General features: G+C 35.9%; 1 non-coding gene and 1 pseudogene across 1 annotated transcript; one reads left to right on the top strand and one right to left on the bottom strand.

The window, feature by feature from the left end:
- The first annotated feature begins 11,620 nt into the window (after positions 1 to 11,620).
- On the top strand, positions 11,621 to 13,077 carry LOC143634937 (uncharacterized; annotated as a pseudogene).
- Positions 13,078 to 14,463: 1,386 nt separating this feature from the next.
- Positions 14,464 to 14,544, bottom strand: TRNAL-AAG (transfer RNA leucine (anticodon AAG)). Its single transcript has one exon. It is a non-coding gene; the product is annotated as a tRNA-Leu (tRNA).
- Positions 14,545 to 16,813: the final 2,269 nt, after the last annotated feature.

Here is a 16,813-nt window from a genome sequence, read left to right as displayed (position 1 = left end):
TATCGCTTACGCATCAAGGCAACTCAAGGTTCATGAAAAGAATTATACAACTCACGACCTCGAACTTGGTGCAGTTGTTTTTGCCTTGAAGATCTGGAGACACTACCTTTATGGTACTAAGTGTATCCTCTACACTGACCATAAAAGCCTTCAGCATATCTTTGATCAGAAGGAACTTAACATGAGACAACGCCGATGGAACGAACTCATCAGCGATTACGATTGTGAGATCCGGTATCATCCTGGTAAGGCTAATGTGGTAGCCGATGCGCTCAGCCGAAAACCCTGCCAGCTTAACTGTATTTTGCCGCGCACGCAGCTTCACTTTGCGCCGATCCAAAGCAACCTTGAATCGCGTATTCGTGACGCGCAGCGCGCATCCATCAGTAATGGTAACCTTCGCGCCGAGTTAGCGTGTGGCGCGGAAGCGCACTTTGTCCCTAATCTGAGTGGAATTCTCTGCTATCTCAATCGCATCTGGATTCCCTTTGATGAGAATCTTCGCGCTGATATCCTGAGTGAAGCGCACAAATCTCGGTATTCTATTCATCCCGGCGCTGATAAGATGTACAAGGATTTGCGCATTACTTATTGGTGGCCCGGTATGAAGAAGGATATTGCTGTGTTCGTAGCTAAATGCCTGACTTGTTCTAAAGTAAAAGCTGAACACCAACGCCCATCTGGTTTGCTCGAACAACCAGAAATTCCTACGTGGAAATGGGAATGTGTAGCGATGGACTTCATTACCAAGTTACCTTTGACAGCAAGCAAACATGATAGCATTTGGGTAATAGTGGATCGATTGACTAAGTCTGCTCACTTCCTGCCCATTCGTGAAAACTACCGTGTTGAGCAACTCGCGCAGCTGTATGTCAAGGAAATTGTCTGCCGCCATGGTACTCCTTTGAGCATCATATCCGATCGCGATGGCCGTTTTATATCTCGCTTTTGGAAATCTCTCCAATTTGCGCTAGGAACTCGCTTGGACATGAGTACGGCATATCATCCTCAGACTGACGGTCAGTCTGAGCGAACTATTCAAACTCTGGAGGATATGCTCCGATCTTGTGTTCTTGATTTTGGAGGTAATTGGGATTCACACCTGCCTTTGATCGAGTTCTCTTATAATAACAGCTATCATTCCAGTATCGGTATGGCCCCATTTGAAGCACTTTACGGTCGTAAGTGCCGCTCCCCGATTTGTTGGAGCGAAGTGGGTGAAACTCAAATCACAGGACCCGAACTTGTTCAAGAGACAACAGATAAAATCGCCAAGATCCGTGATCATCTGCTGACTGCCAGAAGCCGACAGAAGAGTTACGCAGATCGCAGGCGAAAGCCTCTCGAATTTCAAGTTGGTGATCTTGTTCTCCTCAAAGTGTCGCCCTGGAAAGGTGTTGTCCGCTTTGGGAAGAAAGGTAAGCTTGCTCCTCGTTATGTTGGTCCATTCAAGATTCTCGCGCGTGTGGGAAAAGTTGCCTACAGACTTGACCTGCCGCCCGCGCTCAGTAATGTGCATCCAACGTTCCATGTATCCAATCTCAAGAAGTGTTTAGCTGACGAGAACCTTCACATTCCACTTGATGAAGTCCAAGTTGATGAAACTATGCATTTCATTGAGAAGCCTGTTGAGATTATGGATCGCGAGGTAAAGCAAACCAAGCGCAGTCGCATCCCTATCGTGAAAGTTCGCTGGGAGTCCAAGCGCGGAGCCGAGTTTACATGGGAAAGGGAAGATCAAATGAAGATCAAGTACCCGCACCTGTTCTCTGCGCAACCTACTTCGAGATAAATTTCGGGACGAAATTTCTTAAAGTAGGGGAGACTGTAACATCTGCCCCGATCCGACCCGACCCAGGTACCCGTTTCTCTTATCCGATCTCTTTCTTTTATGATTTAATATTTATTTATACTTATATTTTACTTTTAATAATAATAATATACTTTTCCTTCCCGCCTCTCTCTCTCTCTCTCTCTCTCTTTCTTTCCGCCGTCCCGTCCCTCTCCTTCTCTCTTTCCGCCTTGTTTCCCTCTTTCTTCTAACTCTTTGCTTGTCCTTTGTTCCTTCCCGCCTAAGGTTGTCTGCGCAGCTCCACGCGCCAGACTCCTTACATGGAAGCCTGCGTGAAGACATCTTGTTCCTGCGATGCGTGAAGAGAACTCTTCTCGCAGCGCGCTAAGAATGCATGTTCTTCCCGCAATGCGCTAAGAATGTATGTTCTTCCCGCGATGCGCTTAGAATTCCAGGTTCTTCACGCAGCGCGCTAAGGATGTGATTATTCCCGCAGTGCGCTAAGGATTGTTGTGCCAGCCTTCGCGCTCGCGCACTCAGCCTTCCCGCGCTTAACCCTTGATGATTATTCTAGCCGTTTGCTTTTGTAAATGTCTTTTCCTCTGAGCTGTTGACCTAACCTATCTAATGTCTGAATAGTTACTTTCGGCGCAGCATGCGTACCAACCCCATTGGTTGGTAGAAAAAGTGACTGACATTATCTTTTGAGATCTGCTTTTGCCATGCTTGACCAGTACCTTTATCTGAACCGCCCATGCTTTTTTTACTGTTCCCTGTCAGCTTTATCTTGCCCCCTGCAGCTGCCATATCTTTTGATATCTTTTGTTTTGTCTTGTTCTGTTTGTCTTGGAATCTTTTCCCTTTTTTTCTGGATTTATGTCTCCTAGGGTTTCTCTATAAATAATAGTATTATTTTTCCTAACACTACACACACAAAACACTTACTCTCTCCTGACCTCCTCCTTGCTCTCTCTGCCGCCTCCCTCTCTGCCTCCGTTTTCTCCTCTCCTCTGCCCTGTTTTCCGGTAATATATATAATAACTTATTAATTATGCTAACTTGTAATCAAGACTTAAAACCGATCGTTAAAACAATAATCTTATTTATAGGTTAACTTGTGCTTGTTTAAAGTTGGTTCTTGCTTTATCTTACACCGCATCGTTTATCAAGTGAGTAATCTCGTATCTAATCCCTTTTTGCTTTTAATGTTTTGGGATGTTCATGTGTTCATACAAACTTAGAGTCTTAAACTGTTTATGAACTTTAGTCGCGCAGTATCCCATGTGTTGAGGACGTAGACTTGGCTGTTTATTTGTATGTGTGGATCATTAACCGTCTTGTCGGTCTATTCCGCAGTTTTCATGGTACCATTAGATGAACACGGGAGAACATTCGTTTATGATTTTCTCTTTTGTTACACTTGCACAGTTAGTCTTGTTTGTGAGCTCAATTGTGAGCACTGGCAGTCTTGTCTCTTAGAGTTGGTCCCGATCAGATTACACCCTTGTTGAAAACCAGACATACACATGTTGCGCGCAGATTTATTGTTATCTATGTATTGTATTAAACTTGATTTCTCACCAACACGCAAGTGTTTGACGTTTATTTTAACACATGTTCAGGTTTGCAGTAGCTGTTTTGGAGCTTGTGGACACGTAGGAAGTTTTTACTTTTGGACCTAGAATTAAAATGTATCAAGACAAGTTAATGTTGCTCGAATGTCATAATTTATAATATATTGATTTATGTTTGATTTATGTTCTTTATTTTCCCCGCTGCGCGTGCGCGATAAAATGTGTATTAATAAATATTGACACCAATAGTGTCGCGAGTAATGAAGCAATATGTGGCGCCCCGATGTATAATCCGCCTTTGGTCGGGGTGTTACAGAAACCCTTTGCGAAATTCTTGGATTTCGCACGCCATGCGAAGTTGCTTGGGTGCGAAACGTTGAGACTTCTGAGCATGGAGGAATGGCCGGAAAGACGCAATGTAAAGGAATGATGAGAAAATAAACGAAACCCGAACCCGAGACTCGACTCGTCTAACGTCCCGTGAACCATCTCACGTAAAGGAATGAGATCATAAATGAAAGTTAGCTTAAAGCAAATGAGAACCTAACCGAGCATGAGTCAAATATGAACCCGACACGAACTCGAGCTCGCTTAAGGAAACATTAACTTGTAAATGCGTGAGAACGTGAATTAATAATAATGAAGTGAATGTAATATATATATATATATATATATATATATATATGTATTTATATATAATAATAATAAATAAGGGTTGTATTATAATAATATTAATACTTAAATAATAAATATATAATAATAATAGTAGTAAGTTGTTAATAATAATGACAATAATAATGTTAAACATGAAAGGTAAAAGTAAAGGATACAAGGTAAAGTGAAACCCAAACCTGTAACCCACCTTATGATAAACCAATGAATTATGGGACCCGTTCAGAAATGCTTAAGCAAGTTGAGAACATGAGCTAGTAATAAAATAATATAATAATGAATATACATGAAATATTAATAAATATAGATGAGAATGTAAATTAATGAGGTCGGCTCGTTAATAAATTAAAGTTAACTAATACGAACAATTTAAGGAGATTGCATGTCGGTTCCGTTAACTTAAAAGTTAACCCCGCTAACTTAAGAAATGAATAACAAGAGATTAGAGGATTAATATGTGTACATTATTAACAGTTAGTCGAGCTCAGTTGAAGAAAGGAATTACTATTAATGGTGAACGCAACAGGATCCAGGTGAGTTCTAGCCCCTTTTCTGTGTCACGTTTTTTGGGGCTGTGTGGATACTACGATGTGTTAGATTAATACACTTACCTTAAATGGTAAGTGTATAGTAGATATAAGTGTGTATGTATGTGAACACTATTGAATGATTAATTTAGTATGCCCGTAGTCATAATTAAGTATATTATAATTGAAGGATAAAGGTATGAAACGAACGAATGTATGATTGTATGGTTGAACGGTTAATATGGGTTGCAGACTCTACTAATATCTGCGAAGAATATAGGTTGCAGACTCTACTAACATCTGCGAAGAATATAGGGTTGCGGACCCTATTAATATCTGCAAGTTTATAGGATGAAAGGCTCGTTAAATGTAGAAGGGACGCGTAGGTATTAATTAAAGAAAGTTAGATAAAGTATAGAAGATTCTATGAAGGTAGATATGTATGTATGTATGTATGTAGAAGAACAGGTAACTAATTAATACGTATTTTCGGAAGCGTATTAATAAGTAAGTGAATGCAATGTATGTTAATTAACTATAATTCACTTAGCGTGGCTGACTTTTAGTATGCACGCAGGTGAGAGAATGAGGTAGATTGCTTGGAGTGGGACACGTGGCAAATAAAAGAAGACTGGCATCGAAGAAAAGAAGAATCACGCGTTATTTATATCTATGCTAAGACTTATGTTATTTCAGTTTAAATACAAAGTATTTAAGTTATGAAGAATGATTGACTTTATATTCCGCGAAATATTTTAATTAACTCTGATTTACGAATTATGTGAATGAGTAAGTCCAACCAGCGAAAAAGTAGGGTACCCGGGCTCGTGGGGCCTTACACATTGGGTATATGGCTGGGTAAATGTATAACATTCGTCAATTTTCGGACCCGAAAACCTAACCCGTTTAAAATTTTTGTTCGGATCTTCGTTATTAAATAAAAATGACGGTAATTATTTTATTTGTTTTGCCCTCGCTTGTCTTTATTCGTTTATTTCTTTACGCGTTGCTTGATTTAATTTTGTACAGACAGACCATCGGGTTTCCCACTTCTTGCAAATTACATCCAAATCGATAACTCTATTAGTTTTTTAACGTTAAATTAGGGGCATTTTCGTCTGCTTAGTTTTTTTATAGTGTTGCTTTTTTAAAATCTCTTTTATCACTAAATCCTTTTAATAATAATAATAACCTAAAACCATTTATTCCCCAAATTTCCGGTCAACCACCATTCCTTACAGTGGTGGTGGCTGCTGCCGGAAGTGGGAGGTGGTTGAATGAAGAAGATGAGTTGAGATGGGACCACTGTATTAATGTATTAGGTTAGAACCCGTGTGACACATGGTTTAGTCAAAAATATAATAAAACAAAAATAAAATAAACATATATGTATAAATATACACATAATAAGATAGATAATGGGTTCATATTATATAAGCAATTATACTATTTTAAGTAAGCATATAAATTACAATTCTCTAAATATTTTCTTAACTTTGGTTTACAGTCATCGCAACATATGTATCGGAAAATTTTAATTTATATCAATTAAATTTCAATAAAACTATTTACAATTATTTTGAACTAAACATGAACCCAAGCCGGTCATTTAAAATTACTTACAATTAATTGTATGATAAGGGTGATATAAAGTTGTATTATGATGTGAAGACTGACAAGATATTTTGGAGGGGTTCTTCTTTTTGTTATCACAAACCATTTTTCTTATTATTCGGTTTTCCTTTAATGTCACACCCCGACCAAAGGCGGCGGAACATGCCGAGGTGTAACGATTGTCCATAAACACATGACACTAATTAAAGTGACAGTATTTAATAAACTCATTTCATTCCACTACATCGAAAATGTCACATAACAATTATCCATAAAATAACCATAAACAAGATAGCACAAAATATGGCAAATTGATATTGTTCATTTTTACTAATATCCTAAGGTCTTTGATGTCGTTTTCTTCACAATCATAAATCAACCAAGATGCAAACCTGCAACATTTCATAAAATAAAGTTTGTCAACACAAAGGTCGGTGAGCAATTCATAAGTTTAATCATATTAGTATATAATAAAGATAGCCACAAAACTTGCATACGAAACGATAAATAAAAGTGGTAATTTGGATAAATAGATATCGCTAAACACATTAGCGACACCTAGCTATAAGGGGATGCCAAATAGTCTAGGATTTTATAGTTATCGTTAATTGCATTACGTTAACGACACCTTGCTATAAGGGGATGCCAAATAGTCTAGGATTTTATAGTTCCACCAACCAAAAGGGATAAACACATAGGCATATAAGCATAGAACACCAAATCGAGCAATTATTTAGGTAAAGTATACAACTACGTTTGTGGTTTAAGATTCAAATATAAAGCATTTTGTTGAATAAGTATGAAATGTCACCCCCAAAATAAAAGATGGAAAATGGGGTATGAAGTACTCACCTTCAAGTAGTAAACTTGAAAGATAATAATTTGGAGATTTGTCGGAACGACGAGTTTAACGCACAATGCCTAAAAAGAAAAGAAGTCTTGAATTTAGAAAGGTTGTCTTGAAGGTCTTTAAACAAAATAAATGTTGAGAAATGTAAATAATTAAAGTTCAAGGTTTAAAATATGACTATTTAAGAATTTATAATAATAACCCTTTAAAAATGTAAGTTTGCTCGAAACCGGGTTAAAGTATCTAACCTTAATATTTACTCAACCTATGTTAAGTAATAAGGTGGGTAAAATGCAAGAATGCAAATCCCTTTGGAATAAAGATACTAAAACGGGTTTTTTTTATCGAGTGTTCGGGTTGTCGGTTCGGGTCTTGATAATTGGTCAAACCCAAAGTCAACTTTCCAAAATATTGAATGTTATGAGATAACTCAATAAAATTTAATAAGACTTAACCAAGTATGTAGTTCCATTGTTCTAGAACTAACAACGCACGTTAAGCGAGTGTTCGGTTTTGTCGGTCCAAACTTTGTTATGAGATCAAGTTGGATCTAACATTTCCAAGTACTTAAGAAAATATTTAAAAATCAATTTGTAACTATTTTTAAAGAAATATACAAGTCTTGATGGCTAAAAAAAACACACTTGTGTGTCTTAAGCGAGCAAGAATCAATTTGGTTCGGTTTCAATCTCACAACAAGTTCATAGATGGTTTCCACATGTCCAAACACTAAAGAACTTGTATAATAATGTACAAATAAAAAATACCAAAAGTTAACAATAAAGTCTTTAAACAAAAGTTCGGTTTTCGGTTCGGATCGTGTTTCGGGTTAAGACCGAGGTAAGATTCTACAAACCCATAACCATAGAATTTGTAAAAATGATTTTAGAAACTTAGATCTAACACTAAGTATGTTTAAATAAACAAAACTAGTAACAAAGTTCGGTTTACGGTTTAGAGCTATTTACGGTTAAACCGAAGCATAGACTTTTAAAAACCCATAACCATGGAACTTGTAAACATGACCAACAAACTAAAATAAGCAAGATTAATATGTATGAACAAGTTATATAGATGTATATATATCAAGGACACGAAGTCCTCCATGAAGCCTTGCCTTATGGGGTCCGAAACCTCACCGACCGGAATCGGAGAAGTAACTACCAAAGGTAAACAAGGGGTGTATATTATATATATGCTGCACAACCATAAACAAATATTAATAAGGCTAAATAAACTAATTAAAATGAAAGACCAAAATCCTTCAAGAACACTTAAGAAGAAAACCTTTAATCTTTGATGTTTGAGAGAGTTTTTTTTTTTTTTTTTTTTTTTTTTTTTTTTGGAGTTGTAGCAATGGAAAATGAAGAGGAAAGGTGGTGTATATATAGGGTAATGTTGGTGGTCAAATATGGGTGTGAGACACAAGAGTTTTCATGCAAAATGGATCAAGACAAAAACACAAAACAACAAAAAAATAAATAAATAATAAATAAATAAAAATAAAAATAAAAATAGGATGTTTTCAAGACCCAACAAGTGTGAAACAATATTGTAACATAAATCCATCATTTTGATTATAACATAAGCTTCGGTTTACAAATCGGGTCGGTTTACATAATAAACAAATATAAAAACGAATACAAACAAGACCCGAAATTGACGATTGTCACATTTAAGATAGCTAAACTTTAAAATTATATATATATAATATGATATAATATTGATAGTAACATGTATAGTTAAAAAAATGAAACTTATAATTTGTGGTCAATCTTTGTTGTGTAGAGATTAAAAATTCTCATTGGTGATACCTGTAAAAAAATAAAAAAAATTAAAGATAGTAATTTTACTGAATAAATAAATAACTATTGTGTAATCAATAATAAGAATAAGAGTTTAGAGATATATACCATCAGTAATATTAGATAGAGATATTCGCAAGGTAGTATTGCTAAATGTAGAACGCATCATCTCCTTAAAAACAATAAAAAGCCCATAGTTCTTCGAAAACAATCAACTAAGAATAAAAGTAATTCAAACATTGCATATTCGAAGACATTTACTTGTTAATCTATTAAACATTAAATCTTGTACTATATCAACTTGCTTTTTGGATAGTTTAATGTGTGTTTTTAAAGATAATATGTCTTTATTTAAATAATACTTATCGATAACTGATGACATACTTTATTTTGTTTGTAATATATCTCTAAGTAAAAAATCGATGTTATATAATGATCATAGAATTAGGGTTTCAATTGAAAGACAAAGGATTACATATAAATCAACTACGTGAATCAGATTATATGACTCGGATTAAATAAATTGCATTAAGTAGATTGATCGAATGAACCTGTGAATCGATTGAATCCAATTGAATATGTGTAGGTGAATCGATTGACTCCGATTGAGGATGTTAACCCGATTGAATATGTGAAGGTGAAACAATTGAATACGTGAATCTGATTACAAATGTCTGATAGCTAACTTGAATACTGATGAATTTCAATGTAATAGGTAGATAGTGATTGCAAGGGTTAGAACATGTGAATTGAGATGAAAAAAATTCTGAATATGATAGGCATCGCAAGTTTGATTTTGAAATTGAATTAAAGTAATTAAAATAATTAAGAAATGTCATGTGACACTTTGAGGAAATTTGATGTAAAATAGAAGGAGAATTTGGTGGAAAATCCACTTGCCATGTACCACTTTGAAAACTTCTTGTTAATTTAAAATAAAAGGAAAAATATTGAATTTTGAATTTAAAATAATTAAAAAATAATAGGAATTAACATGTGGCATTTCAAAGACTCCTTGTTAAATATAAAAAAAGGAAGGTTTTTTTAAAAATCCACTCTTTTATTATATAGGTAGATTTAATATAAAAAATTAGAGTGAGACCATAGTTATTTTAAGAAATAAATAGGTAAAAGTCCATATTATCCTTGACTTAACGATAAATTTAACGGAATTAACGATTTGGACGCAATTGACAAAACGTGGGAAACCTCAATGGTTCAGTTGCACAAATAAACTATTTGGTCAAAAATAGCAAAAGTCACCAAACCTCATAGACGATTTTAGCATTTACTCGACTTAGAGCATCCACAATAAGGACTTCGAAAAACACTAAAAAAACGTGCATAGTCACCTGTCACGTCATAAAAACAGCCAAAACCCACCCAATAAAAATCTTGAAAATACCAAAAAACATTGTCATGTCATCAACACATTTTACACCAAAAACCCCCACCCGCCCCCACCACCTGTAAAAGGGCTCATCTCCATCTCATTCTAGTTTTACCCAAGAACTTCTTCTAAAAACGAGTTTGAAAAATCTTCTCCACAATAAGGGGGTGTTTGGGATTCCTTATTTTACGTCCTTATAACTTATATAAGTCATAAGTTATAAAGTTGTAACTTATGACTTATACACTCACAAAACCTAACTTTCTCAAACACCTTATAACTTTATATCCTATAAATTATAAATAAGAAATTAAAATAAGAAATCCTAAACACTCCTAAGTAAAAAATGATAACACGTAAAAACGTTAAAAAAAATCTCTATATATGGTATAGACAGAATAATATTTTTGTAATTAAATAATAAATACTAAAAAAGTAACTTTTTTATGTAAAATACCACACGATTGTGAAATCAAAATAAAAAAACCCAAACAAGTATGTCACGCAATTTAAACTTTTTCCGTAAACATACACCATCATAAATCCTCAATACCAAGAATAGATCATGTTTCCAAACTTAGCATAGCAACAAAAAATAATAACAAAAATATAAATGTCCAATTCCAAGTGTCACCCATTCTACCCATCCGATGGATACATTTTAACCACAAAAAGACCAATCAGCCACATTTATTGGATCTCAAATCTCCCGAATATTCCGATCATCATTCTTCAAACCAAATTCATCTTCTTCCTAAAAATTCAACAATCATTTGCAGGTTTAATCGAATTTCCTCACAAACCCACCTCACAAATTCACCAATCTCAAATACCCATATCTCAAAATCTTCACTTTCCTCCTTTTTTTTAAATTTTTTTTAGTTTTTTTTTTAAATTTTCAGTCAAAACCAATTCACCTTCTTCCCCAAAATTAAACAATCATTTGCAGGTTTAATCCAATTTCCTCACCAACCCACCTCAGAAAACCCCTATTCTCAAATACCCATATCTCAAAATCTTCAATTTCTCATTATTTTAATTTTTTGTATAATTTTTCACTCAAACCCAAATCATCTTCTTCCCCAAAATTAAACAATGATTTGCAGGTTTAATCCAATTTCCTCACAAACCCACTTCAAAAATTCACCAATCTCAAATACCCAGATCTCAAAATCTTCAATTTCTCATTTTTTTTATTATTATTTTTTTATTTTTCAGTCAAACCCAATTCATCTTCTTCCCCAAAATTCAATAATCATTTGCAGGTTTAATCCAATTTCCTTACAAACCCACTTCACAAATCACCTAATCTCAAATACCCAGATCTCAAGATCTTCAATTTCCTCATTTTTTTAATTTTTTTTAATTTTTTATAGTTTTTTTTATAGTTTTTTTAATGGGTTTGGATTCAGTCAAACCCTCGCCGGCGCCAGCGCCGGCGACCTACGAACCTCAACCGGACCAGTCCACTTTACTCCTCCCATTCGACACCGAAACCACCACCAACCCCACCGGACCAAAACCCTCCGCCGCCTCTGCCGTCTTCCTCTTCACCACCATCCTCTCCGCCGCCTCCGCCGTCTCATTCGCCGTCTTATTCTTCTCCGCCGTCAAAACCACCGGCCGCCACCGCCTCTCCACCTCCCTCGAACTCTCCCGCCCACTCGCCAAACTCGCCCGCCCAGCCGTGATCTTAATATCCTCCGACGGGTTTCGGTTTGGGTATCAATTCAAAACCCTAACCCCCAATATTAACAAATTGATTAACAACGGAACCAAAGCCCGAACCGGGCTGATCCCGGTTTATCCCACATTAACTTTCCCGAATCATTACTCGATCGCCACCGGATTATACCCCGCGTATCATGGAATCGTTAATAATAAGTTTCTTGATCCACACAAAAATGAAACATTCACAATGAGTAGCCACGAACCCAAGTGGTGGTTAGGTGAACCCATTTGGGAGACGGTATCGAACCACGGGTTAAAAGCCGCCACCTATTTCTGGCCCGGATCGGAGGTAAAAAAGGGTTCGTGGGATTGCCCGGTTAAGTATTGTGTACCGTATAACGAGTCCGTCCCGTTTGAAGAACGGGTCGATACGGTTTTGAAATATTTCGATTTACCGGAGAGTGAGATCCCGGTTTTTATGACATTGTATTTTGAGGACCCGGATCATCAGGGCCACATGGTGGGCCCTGATGATCCGCAAGTGACTGAAGCGGTTGGGAGGATCGACGGGTTGGTTGGGCGGTTAATAACCGGTTTGGAGAACCGCGGCGTGTTTGATGATGTTAGTTTATTATGGTTGGTGATCATGGTATGGTGGGCACTTGTGATCAAAAGTTAATATTTTTAGATGATTTAGCTTCTTGGATCAAGATTCCTAAGGAATGGGTACAATATTACACACCCGTGTTATCGATTCGCCCGCCTTCGGACCAGTCGGTTTCCGACATCGTAGCGAAGATGAACGAGGGTTTGGCGTCCGGGAAGGTCAAAAACGGGGATAAGTTAAAGGTTTATAAAAAAGAAGACCTTCCCGAACGTTTGCATTACTTGGATAGTGATAGGATCACGCCGATTATAGGGTTAGTCGATGAAGGGTTTAAGGTGGAACAAAAGGACTCCAGGGGTAAGGAATGTGGGGGTGCACACGGGTATGATAACGAGTTTTTCTCGATGAGGACGATATTTATCGGGCATGGCCTGAGGTTCTGTAGAGGTCGAAAGGTGCCGTCTTTCGAGAATGTTGAAATATATAACTTGATTACATCAATTCTTGGCATAAATGGAGCTGCTAATAATGGATCATCAGATTTTGCAAAGAGTGTGTTTTTGCCTCATCATTGATCATTGTTTTGATGTAATGTTTTGTTTTTGGTTTAGGTTGATAAATAATAATGTTTGTTTCCTAGATGTGTTGTGTTGAATATGAGTGGTTTAAACATATATACTTTGACAACACTTTGTACCATATTAATTATCTTTCTTTTTTGTGTATGAGTAGCAAGAAATTCAATGTTGTAAAAGTAGGTTTACACGGTCGAGTACTCGCTACAAGGTATGTCGCCGAGGGGAGTTTCTTTAACTCTGTTTAGTTACTAAGAATCGATCAAAGATGGTTGACTCCAGCTAGAATCACATCTTGTCGGTGAACTTGTGCCGATTTTGACTTAAAAAATAAAACATAATTCATATTTCTATATTATTAAAGAACAAATATCATTTTTTTAATTAATGATTCACTTTTTAAAATAATTTATCATTTAAAAATGTATTTCTCTTATTTATATTGATATTCACATATTTTATTATGTGGTAAACTAACGATATTCTGCATATATATAATACCCAAAAATTAATTTTCATTATATTTACCATGTCTAAGTACTCTCTGAGTACTCCCCGAGTACTTCGAATATACCCAACTCTCCAGTCGACCGCCTAGGATCCGCCTAGCGACTTTTACAACCATAGCTACAAGGTATACTAAAAATATGTGTTTCAGACATGTGTTTTTGTGCTTTACACCAAACTCTAAAAGTTGTAAAAAGAAATTAACACGTTGTCTTAAATTTTAGGCATAGTGTCAGTTGAGATGTTTTAACCCTGTTTTAGTCCCCGTTGTGTAGCTCAGTTGGTTAAAGAGGCGTAAGACTTGGAACAAGAACAATAGAACGAAAATATCTGACACCATGACTAAAAGTTTAAGACACCATGTGTTACATTCCACTTTCAACTTTTCATCAATTTCTTTTTAGTATAACCCAACCGGTCTTATTCATTTTCGTTATTTTATCTAATGCTATTGAACTTGTACCAAAATGTGGTATTCGGTTGCAACAAGTTTCTCTCTCTCTCTCTCTCTTTTTTTTTTTTTTTTGTATTTTTTATAAACTAACTAGTAAGAAAAGTTGAAATAGTAAGTAATGTATTTGGGAAGCCGAACGAGTATTTTATATTGAACTGACGGCTATAAGCTTTACCCAACTGGTTTTTAGCCTGATATAATACATAGTTCTAAAAATGGGTATTTGATTGAGATTACCAATACTTATTCCGAACTCGTCCATTGTCATCACCACTAATATGTCCATCACTACAAAGTACAAACATATGCTTATTGTGAATTATTATCATCACATATTTCTCTTTAAACTTGATATATAAGATAAAAAAATATAGTTTGAACAGGTGACTACCATAAATCTCAAACTTTGATACATAAAAATAAATTGTTGAGAGTGGGATTTGAACCCACGCCCTTTCGGACCAGAACCTTAATCTGGCGCCTTAGACCAACTCGGCCATCTCAACTTTTGTTAACATTGTTGCAAATTCTGATTAACATCATTTATTGTATATCTCCTGATAAATATATTAAAAAGTGAAATAACATCTGAATAAAGAAATTATTAAGATTGTATATTCCTGAATCTTGTTTCTAGCAATATCATCAATTGTCCTTTGAGGTGTTCTTGACATAACATGTGATTTTGAAACATAAAAGGTGAAACGTAATTGTTTTATTGAATACTTACATATGATTCTGCATGATCAAGAACCTGTCTTTTAGTTTTCTTTCTAATCTACAAGAAAATATACAGTAATGTACAACAAACGACGAATAAACAGATAAGATTCTTGTAAAATCATGAACATTGCTAAAGTATTTAACTTTATGTTTGCTTGAGGTTGCTAAGGCATTCTTTAGTGACGCCTTTAATCCAAAGGTTAAAAGCATTGACCTCTTTGTCCTCCTCACCTGACTCTAAGAAGCAATCGTTACACGTTTCAATGTCGGTAGCGACACCGCTAATATCCACATTAGCCTTAGGCAAGTCTTGGTTGTTGATGCTTTCAATGCCCTTTTTGACACCATCAATGGCGTCATCGAGATGACCTTGGCATTGCGAGAGGCATTTTTTTGATTCTCCGGTTGGAGGGTTCGACTCTCTTTTTGCTAGGGTCGCTTTGAACTCCGTGATTTTACGTTCGATTCCTTCTAACTGCTTGTTTGCAACTTTAGCCCCCTCGGTTAGTGGTGCGGTTGAGGCCTTTTGTACACCAATTTCGGGCAATGAGAGTTCAAAAAGTTCGGAAATAGAGAGTGGGCTTTCGGCGGTGGGTCCATTAGAATCTGCTGACGATTGGACGGTGGGGGTAGCTTTAGGGCTAGGGGCTGACTCATCGTCGTCGTCGTCTTCGTTCGGTTCACCGTAGTCAGGAGAACTAGGGGACCACGACGGCTGTTCCTCATCATCATCTGCAGGAGGAGAAGGGGAAGGCGTTTTTTTGTCGTTTGACGCTGCCTTTGAACATTGCGTTAACAACAAGAGAAACGCGAGTAACAAAATGATAGTCAATGTATGCTTGGCAAAGGCCATTGTCTTTAATCTTTTCTTCTTGTTTGTATTTAAGTTTGAAATTCTAAGTTTCTAATAAAGATAACAACTTGAGGAAGGGTTCCTTTAATACACTCAAGGATTGGCAATTCTTATTTGTAGATAAACTTTCTAAAAATAGAAATTTCATGGTTAAGGATACAAGGTTGAGGATCTTCTTATTCCATACCATAAATAGAAACAAAAATAAGGGCTAATTCATTTTCTTAATCAAATTCATGTTTGAATCTCATTCTCTGATTTTGTTGGGTCATTCATTCCATGGAATATAGGAATGTTTTTCTCTAACATTTGACCACTTTAAGTCCACTAATTCATACAACCTTGAACCGAAGTTATGGATTTATTTCTCTAAACTGAAGCGACTTTATTGTCACGTTTATGTATAAACACGAATAACTTCTGTCGTTTATGTCTCATCAATCTCAGAACCCCGGACCTATCTCACATCAATAGCCGACCCCTCTCGACTATAGATAGTGTAGACAACTTGGTGTAGGCGCCTCACGAGGAGTTATTGCATTGGGAGTACTTGAATTTAAATTCTAAAATTTATTTATTTACCCTTTTGTTAAACAATATTTATTAGTTTTTGGCACCTTGAAAACATGGATGTTGTTAAGAAACTATTTAAACAAGTCATGTTTTAATGCACCTTGTTATAGCCCTAACCTCGTCATTGTTTTAAGTTATTTATCGAGGTCGTAGGAAGGTGCTGGTAAGGATCTATTTATTACCCGATATATCAATGAGTTAATATAGACCATTTAGACTTTAAACTATACAATGATAAAAATGAGCAAACCACACGGTTAAGTAACATGTCTAGAGTCCAAAGTTAGCTTTAATTATAAACATAAACTTGCAAATTGTTAGGACTCTCATAGTCTGGTAGTCATATAAACTTTCTTGTATTTAACTTGAATAATTACTTATGAAATCGGGAAATATTTTAATTAAGAAAATAGAGATCACACTTATAAAACGAAACCTCGTTCCATAAAATCATAAAAGAACGCTTTCTAATCGTTAATCTTCTTATTCATGTTTTCAACAAATATGCGACAACATTGGGTGCTATCGTGGGTCGAGAGCCATCTACAACACTACATATATTGTTTCAGCTGTTGTACTTTTGGATTCTTGAATACAGACAAACTCGTCTTAGAAGAGGCACGGAA

This window comes from Bidens hawaiensis, unplaced genomic scaffold (genome assembly GCF_021521415.1).
Source record: "Bidens hawaiensis isolate Kalapana, Puna unplaced genomic scaffold, B.hawaiensis_p1.1 tig00007279_1, whole genome shotgun sequence".
NCBI classification, from domain to species: Eukaryota; Viridiplantae; Streptophyta; class Magnoliopsida; order Asterales; family Asteraceae; genus Bidens; species Bidens hawaiensis.
The sequence above is the reverse complement of the archived record's forward strand: the minus strand, read 5'-3'. Positions and strand labels throughout refer to the sequence as shown.